This window comes from Equus quagga, chromosome 22 (genome assembly GCF_021613505.1).
Source record: "Equus quagga isolate Etosha38 chromosome 22, UCLA_HA_Equagga_1.0, whole genome shotgun sequence".
Taxonomy (NCBI): Eukaryota; Metazoa; Chordata; class Mammalia; order Perissodactyla; family Equidae; genus Equus; species Equus quagga.
In genome coordinates this window covers 1466895-1475373 of record NC_060288.1, presented here as the reverse complement: position 1 = coordinate 1475373, position 8479 = coordinate 1466895, and the positions used below count along the sequence as shown (strand labels likewise).

The 8479-nt window shown below is 39.8% G+C and overlaps 1 pseudogene; it reads right to left on the bottom strand.

Annotated features, from left to right (window-relative positions):
• Positions 1–3310: 3310 nt before the first annotated feature.
• On the bottom strand, positions 3311–3840 carry LOC124231594 (60S ribosomal protein L11-like; annotated as a pseudogene).
• Between the last annotated feature and the right edge of the window lie 4639 nt (positions 3841–8479).

Genomic DNA, 8479 nt, shown 5'->3' with positions numbered 1-8479 from the left:
GTTTAGACTTTTTTTCTGCTCTTAAATCGTGACAAACACATTTTGAATAATTGTCTAATAGTGTTCATCCACTTGCTTTTGGCCCTTGCCATAGGTTCCTACCAATTAAAAGATTATGCCACTGATTTATTCTTTGAGTTTCTTTCCAGTACCTGTGATAGATTTTGTTTGGATTTAGACTGGTACTTAATGTTTGTAAGCTGGTTGTCCAGAGTTCTTTGGGATAAAAGTTAAATATGGCTTCTCCCCTCTTACAGTTATCATTCAGCATGATCAGTCTTACCACAGACAGGACACAAGAACCAATGGTAGAGTATTTACGTTCTTTAACAATACAAAGCATTAGTGTTGAAGCATCCTATTTAGGCAATAAGTGCTCCTTTTTCTACCTTGTAGACCCTTACAGTTCACCATTTCCTCACCCCTACCCTAAGCATTACTGAAATATGACGTCATCAGTGTTGTGGAAAGCAGTAGTAGCAATGTGGAGATTGATTAAATTTACATTAAAATAATCAGCCAAGTAATTCCAAAGTGAAGTTAGCACCAAGATAAAAAACTAGTATGCACATAGCCAAAATAGTACCCATTTTAATGTGTATTTATTGTAACATTTTAACGTCAGAAAGATAAATAGAAGTTTCCTTCACTCATTAGCATGGAGATAACAGTAGTAAGCTTAGCTCTTATGGAGTGTCTGTCCTGGGTATTTAATATTGAAGCAAAGGAGACGAGGATGAGAAGATAGGTTGAAGCACAAAAATTAAGCCAAAAAATGTTTTTGCCTTCAAAGATTTGTGTGACCAAATGGGCACAACACAGAAAAGTTCCCAAATAGAAGGCTCACCCAGCTGAAAGCCCACCAGTTTGCCTTAAGCGCTGTTCTGGTTACTGTCACATCGCTAGCCACTCCAAACCTGATGGCTTTAAATGACAATATGTTCTGTCGCTCAGGTCTAGACACAGGCTCAGCTGCTCACTGTGGGGGTCCCTTGTTCAGTTGCAGTTGATAATGGCTGAGGCTGGTCATCTGAAGGCTATTTTCTCATGTGTGTGGTACCCAGACTGATAGGGACAGAACTCCTGAGAGCTGATAGGCAACGCTCCACACAACCCCCGGATGTGACTAGTTTGGGCACTCTTTCAAAATGGAACCTCAGAGTAGACAGACTAGCTACACACAGCTGGCTTCCCCCAGAGCAAAAGTTCCAAGGGACTGCGGCGATAGCTTCAAAGCTTCATAGGAACTAGTTTTGGAAACTGCATAGCATCACTTGTCTTTTATTTGTCAGAATTGTCACAAACAAGTTTTAAGGGGCTGACAGAATACACTCCACTTCTCGGTGGAGGAATGACCAAGTTACCACAGCTACCATTGTTCTGGATTCAAAAGGAAGGAAGATCTCTGCTACGAAGATCATACTTCTGCAGTCAGAATCTTTCCCCATTTTCTAATCCCTGTGCCAAGCACATTCATAGTGGTGCAGAACAGTCAGGTACGTAACTTCAGGATGAACGAGACCTGAGGTAGATCTTATGTACAGCTCTGGTAAGTTTGAAGCCACAAATACACTCATACTTCTTTTTACAGGTATCTAATTATGTGTGGCATGAACTGTAAGATGTTCCTACCCTCTACTCTGGTAGTTTATTTCTGGGACTGTATTTTAAGGAAATTGTCCAAAATATGAAAGTCTGTGTGTAATGATGAACTCTTCCTGTTCATGGCAGAGTCCTCCATCTGTACAATAGGTGCATTCCGCGGGAGGCGCATCCAAGGATGCCCTGCACATTTTCAGTTTTCTCCCCCTACTAATCATTCCCATTACCATACAACTGTGCTGTCATTTCTCATATCTTTGAACTGTCTCTATTAATGAATTATTGTTCATTTTTAAAGTGCATGTTTTTGTTTTATTTTTGTTCTCAAAGATGTTTGTTCCAGTTGCAGCTGTTAGTGCAATTACAGAAGTTGAAACAAGTGAGGTTTCCTCCTATAAAAATGAAACTGAAGCACGAGGATCAGTTTCCTTCACAAGTTTTCACTCCGTTTACAAGTGAGGGCCCTGGCCCTACAGTGAAAGATTGAGAAGGGAACGCACATCGATATTTTAAGAGAAGTAAAAAGTCCATGGTAACACTTTTCATGATTCTCCCCTTTAAGCAGCTGGATCTGATTTTATTGGATGAGACTTTATTATCAGGAAGACAAAATAAGCCATTTCCATAAAAAACTAGGCACACCAAATAGCCTCTGGGCTTTAAAATACCTACAAAGGCAGCCAGAAAATGAGAGACCATTTAACAGCAATGAAAAGTGACCTGAGGACAATTTAACTCAGTCACAAGTGAGTAAATTATTGAACTGAATTAATATTTGCTCAAAATTTAAACTCGATTGAAAACTATGAACCACTGGCCAAGTATTGTGTCTAACAGAGAAATGGTGGCTTTTGAATGTCCCTGCCTCGGTGACCTGGAAAAGTACAGACAAGAAAATTCCACTTTCACACCATAGGAGAAGCACACTGGTTAGAGGAACGTTTCTCGTATATCAGCACACAGAATCAGCCCTTTCTGAGTTCCGTGTGCCTGGAACAAGTCTAAGCATTATGCAAACCGTTGAATCGTTTAACTCTCTAGGAGATATTACTATTAGCATTGCCTCCAGGATACAGTAAGGAAGCTAAGGCAGAGAGATTAACTTGCTTAAGGTAACAGCTAGTAAAAGGGAGGGCAGGGAATTGAGTCCAGGCGGTTTGCCTCAAAGACCACCTCTATTTATGCTGCCTCTCAACAACCTAGAGAGTCTTCTCATTTTCAAGGAACGCCGAGTCTGAAGAGTTATAACAAAATCAATCCTGACCGTTGCACCATAGCCTGTGATCCCGTCACCAGACATCAGCGCTGGAAAAATCTCTTGTGAAGAACGGATTCACCAAACAGAGGAGAGCATCCCGGAACATGGGACCACTGCACCCCACCTTTAATGAAGGCTCTGAATTCCAACCCCAGCTCCAACCATCCCTTCCTCTCTAAGATCAGTGTCCACGGGGCTATGGTGCCACAGCCCATCCACAAGGGTGGGGTGAGCACAGGCAATGCTGCGAAGCTCAGGCCTGGGTCTGCCGGGAAACACTGGCATCTGATCAGAGGATGACAGGAGTGTTACCAGCTATTCCCATCAAAGCTTTTAAGCCACTTGAGGTCCAAGGACTTGAATATGGCCAGGCTCCTTTCACAGAACACACAACAGTAAAGTACATTGCACTGAAAACGGTGTATTGGCCATTTGGATAGAAACGGGAATTTATTTGCCAGGAAGGATGATGCCATCATACCTCCGCTGGAACCAGCACGTGGCCTCGTCTTTGCTGATTCTGTGTTTGGCTCCAGTGCAGCTGTCCTGCACTTCTTGTCTGCAATGCTAAAACCTGGCCTACCCAGCACCACATAGAAGTCCAGCTCACAGATACCAGTGCTCGGGTCATGTTTGATCCCCGGATTGATGTGTTCCTGAATCTCCAAACCCAAGTTTCTGGTATCTGAGAAGTTATTTCTTCTTAACTTGTACTCACACCTTTAGACCTTTCTCCAAGATTTCTTCTGCCTTGTCCCATGGCCTGCACAGTGGATGCCAATCTTCTCATTTTTCCTGATGCCAAAGGATCTGCTGGTGTATCTAGCTTTGGAGAACACCAGAGTCTGGCCAGTGAGCTGCTCCAGCACCTTCGCTGCCCAGGTCAGTCTGTCTCCACTCGCCCACACAGATGTTGAGGCAGAGCTTGCTGATGCGGAGTTCCCACGTGGGGTTCTCCTTTCACCTTGATCCTGCACCATGGTGGGGAACAGGAAGAGAGCTAAACTGCATTTTGTTTTTTTCCTTTTTTTTTTCTGGTGAGTGTCGACGAAAATAATCTATAACCAATCTATAAATGAAAATTTGGGTGAGTTTATTCTGAGCTTAAATCTGAGGATTATAACCCAGGAGAGTCTTTCCACAAAGCAACAGAGCTCTCCAAAGAAGTGGGGGTATACAGGGTGGTTATATACCCTCAAAGATATGATTGAAATGTCCCTTTTACAGTAGTCACGAGGCTGCTCTGTCAGCACAGCGACTGATGGAAACATCAGATAGGTCTGCTCTGTCTCAGTGAACGCTGCAGGCTGACAGGTCTGTTGCCTCGAGCTGGGCGGTCACAGATGAGCGCTGCAATCAGTTCCCAGCCTAAAGAAAGATGCTTAATCTTTAAGGAGATGCCAACGTTGGGAGGGGGAGGGAAGTTGCACCTTTATCTCAAAATGTCTAAGCAGATATACAAGGCATGCTCAATGGCCACAGTCAGGCCCTTTTGGAAAAACAAAGTCAGGCCGAATTAGGTTTATACCAAATGGCTTCTTCATGTACTCCAATATATCCTATTACTTGCCATTTTTATCTATCATTTTCCCCTTTTGATCTCTAATATTTCGATAGAAAGCATTGATGATCAAAATATTGTCCCTCAGCGCCAGGGTTGTTGCTGCCTGCCCTGGGTCCATCATGTCACTCGGTGCTAGGCTTTTATTTCATTTATTTGCCTAGTCGTCCACGCTGGGGGGAAATAGTGGATAAGAATAGAGTTATATATATATTAACAGAGGAAGCATTTCACATATCATGTAATTTCCAATTAATTTTAGATTGTGCAAACATTGTATATGTGCTTTTCTATGACACTTCACATTTACATTCTATATGATTATAGAACAAGTACAGTAACGATAATAACTCAACATTTTGAAAGGATTGGTCTGAAATGAATTCTTAGTCGTAGTCCCTATCAGAAAAAGAAATTTGTCCAGAGTAATAAGACAGATCAACCATCTCAAGCCGTCAAGCAATCATTACTTTAGTTTGTATGCTACTCTTACAACAGTGAGTAAAGAAAACAACAATTAGTTTGAATATTATGACTAGTACAAGAATTCCAAGAAGTAGTAGAAATAGGAATTCCAATCCGGATCGGAAAAGGGAACTGATACAGGAAGGGAGCAAACCAAACAATTCAAGACTGGGTGTCGGATCGCATAAGGCATCCACTTGCTCCTTCATGTGTTTTAGCAGAGATGACACATTGGAAGATTCATCACGTATAAAAGCACAGCATCCAGTCTGAATGATTGTATATGTACCACCTTGGGATGCAGTAAGAATATCTAAAGCCATTCTGTTTTGAAGGACAGTCCTTCTCATTAAAGACATTTCAGTATTTAAATAAGGGTCTTTTTGCAGCTTGAAATATCTCTGATGATGTCATCGGGCATTCAGGTATCTTTCTCAGTGGCTTACAGCTTACACAGCAACAGACAGGAATCTCTCTTAAGTTTCTATCAAGTTGTTCAGCTTCAGTTTGCAAGGCTTCAGGACAAAGAGCATGTTCAATTCTCAATGATTCCAAATGAAAATAAGGTGAAAATTGAAAACATTAGTTTGGAGGTTTGTAATCAGATATTTCAGTAGAAGAATTCAGGATCCAGTCCAGTTCACAGGTAGAAAAAGCCTCAAAGACAATTAACAGAACTAGGATCTAATATCCACAAATGTGCGTTATAGTTTTTCACTGAAACATAATTCTTCTCTCTAAAATCACCCTCATTTTTACCAAAGATAGTCAAATTAAGACTAATTGGTTTGCAAAATAAGTTTAGTTTCAAGAAACTTGGCCCAGTTATTTACATAAGTGCAGCAAGAATAGCAATTGATCACATAGGCTCTTAAATCTGCTTTGCTGGAATTCTCTATGAGGAATCTCAGATTGAACTGTAAAGACCTCTCGAGGCCAGGAAAGCCACACCAAGGATTTGTGCCATCAGGCCTTGCCTGCAATACCTTAGATTTGGGTGAACTTCTCTCCTTTCTTGAGATTTCCCAAAATATTTCGAGGTTCATGGCACCTGCCAGATAAGCAAGCTTCCTTACTTACCAGGTAAGATTGCTGGAATCTCTGTAAAGCAAGGTACCAGGCCCATATTTCCAAGTGTCTTTATTTCCAGAAAGTCAACCTTATTCCTCAAAGGCAGTATTGTCATATCTGAGTCTGTATGTTTCTCTCAAATATGACATTCCAGTCAAAGTTTTGGTAAGATAACAAATGTGTCCTGTTATAAGGAGAACAGATTCTTATTGAACTTATGCAAATAACTATATTGCCACGAAATAACCATACTCACTCACAAAGAGTTTCCAAATTCTGGAGGGATCAGGTAGGGAGAAAAAGATAAATGTTTCAGTTCTGCTCATAAAGTTATAATTTCACTGAATTGCTGTAAGGCATAGTTAGCAGAAGAGAAAAGAGAAAAAGATTTCCTTAAATCTGGGAAAACAAAACAACTCATCAAAAACATTATTTCAAACAAAAGTCGTAAAAAAAATTATAATCATCCACAGTTCATTCAGTCCTGTATAATCTGTCCTTTTGATCTTAATCTTGTTAGCAGTTTTATGAGGTCATCAGTTTCTCCATTAGATTTCTGTAATTTCTTACCCAGTTCAGTTCTATGATCTGAAAGTCTGTCAGAAACCTGTATTCCAGAGTAAGCGTCAGAGTCCTTACCATGAATTCCTCTGAAGATGAGACATATTTCCAAAAGCAAAAAGCATCAGAGTAAAACAGCAACTATCTGCAAATGACGAAAGACTCAAAAGGGCAATTGACAAAGAAACTTGGCTACTTTTGTGACATACAACACTTCTAGATAATAACTAGAATTATGACTGATAACCAGGACAGATCAGAATTTTAGGAATCTTATATAATTTTAGACAGCTATATGAATAGCACTTACCCACCTAATACCACCTAAGAAAAATTATCACCACTTATCTGACAATGCTTCCAATGTAATTTAACAGACCAAATAAGCCTCATTAGTTTAGAATCTTCCACCTTATAGGAAGAGAGCACAAATTTCTCTGTGAAGTCCCAGGGGCCCTCTGAAAATCCTCAGAGAAATCCTCCTCCTTCATTCAGGTCAAAGGAAACCCTTTATTTAGGACTTGAATTTTTTTTTTTTTTTTTTTGAGAGAGAGAGAGAAGCTTGTCAAAAATGTCAAGTTTTTAAAATACTTGTTCAAATAGAAAACAACGCTCACTGTGAAACAATGCTCAGGCATCCATTTAAAGTGACAACAGAAACAGTCAAGAGCAAACAACACAGTCAAAAAATTTTAGAAGAGACCTCTTTCTTTCTGAGTATAGGAAATTATTTTAACAAAACATAGATTTTTATCTTTTAGGTAGAGTTAGAGCAGGCCGAAAGTTCAAGAAAAGTATCCTTTGAAAGAAAACCAAATTTTAGTTTCTGTACCAGCTTATTTTTAACATTAAAACTCATTTACTTAATTGGATTTACTTTAATCTTAGTTAACTTGACCAGGCATAAAACTCCTTTCTGAATTTCTCCTTCACAAATCTTCTACAGCTTTCTTTTGCATTCAGAATTTGTCCCATGCCTGCTTTCTTCCCTTCTAGTACATTAGAACAAATTTATCTTTCTTAACCGAACTAACAAAAATACTTCCATTCTTTATACCTTCTTTACTGAAAACATACATTTTCACTCTCCTTGAATGCAGAGCTGTTTTCCTTATTAATTTCCAATAGCTTTAATTATATATGTTAATTAGAACCTTTAACCATTAACAGACAAAAGGTAAGCAATTATGAATTGTCTTTTATATCAGCATTCTAAACACTTCATAATTTCTAGGAACGTGTCACTTTACAGTAAAAGACCCAAAGACTTTTAGTATCTCTGCAATAAAAAGCCAAAAGTAGATAAACTTAGATGTTTAGCAATGTTTGTGTTCTATCCAATCCAAAAATGACCCAGATACTCAGATTTTTATCACTTAACTTAGCAGAACTCAAGATTGTTACCCAAAAGAATTTGGAAGCTGTTTTTCCCTCCCCCCCTCTTTTTTTTTTTCTCCAGTCTTAGGAATTAGTGATGAGCTAGGTAGTAGTTGCTAGAGAGGGGAGATGATAAACCATTTCGAGATAAAGGAACTGGGTGGAATCTGAACTGCCTCTAGAGCAGTATTTCCAGTCTTGCATGGATTTTTCTAAGGACAGTTGCTCTTGATTTCCCAGAAACTGGATTGTAACTTGAATGACATCCTAGGTTGATCTACCTGTCCAACTACATCATAAAGGCACAGAGAAACCCCTCAAGTTTTCGATTTTACAGAAGGTCCAGGTTCTGGTCAGGTCCAGCCTGAACTTAACCTCGACTTGGTGACAACAGAAGAGATGATGAGCAAAACAGACAAAGAAAAGAAGAGATCAGACCTCGCCCTCATGGCCTCTTCCAGAGGGTTATCAAGATAAGAGTCACACAACAGTTCCTGTGCAGGGCACACAACCCCAGCAGGACAGTTCACAGAATAAGCCACAGGTCTCCTACCCTCATAACTGACTCAGTAGGTGACTAAAAT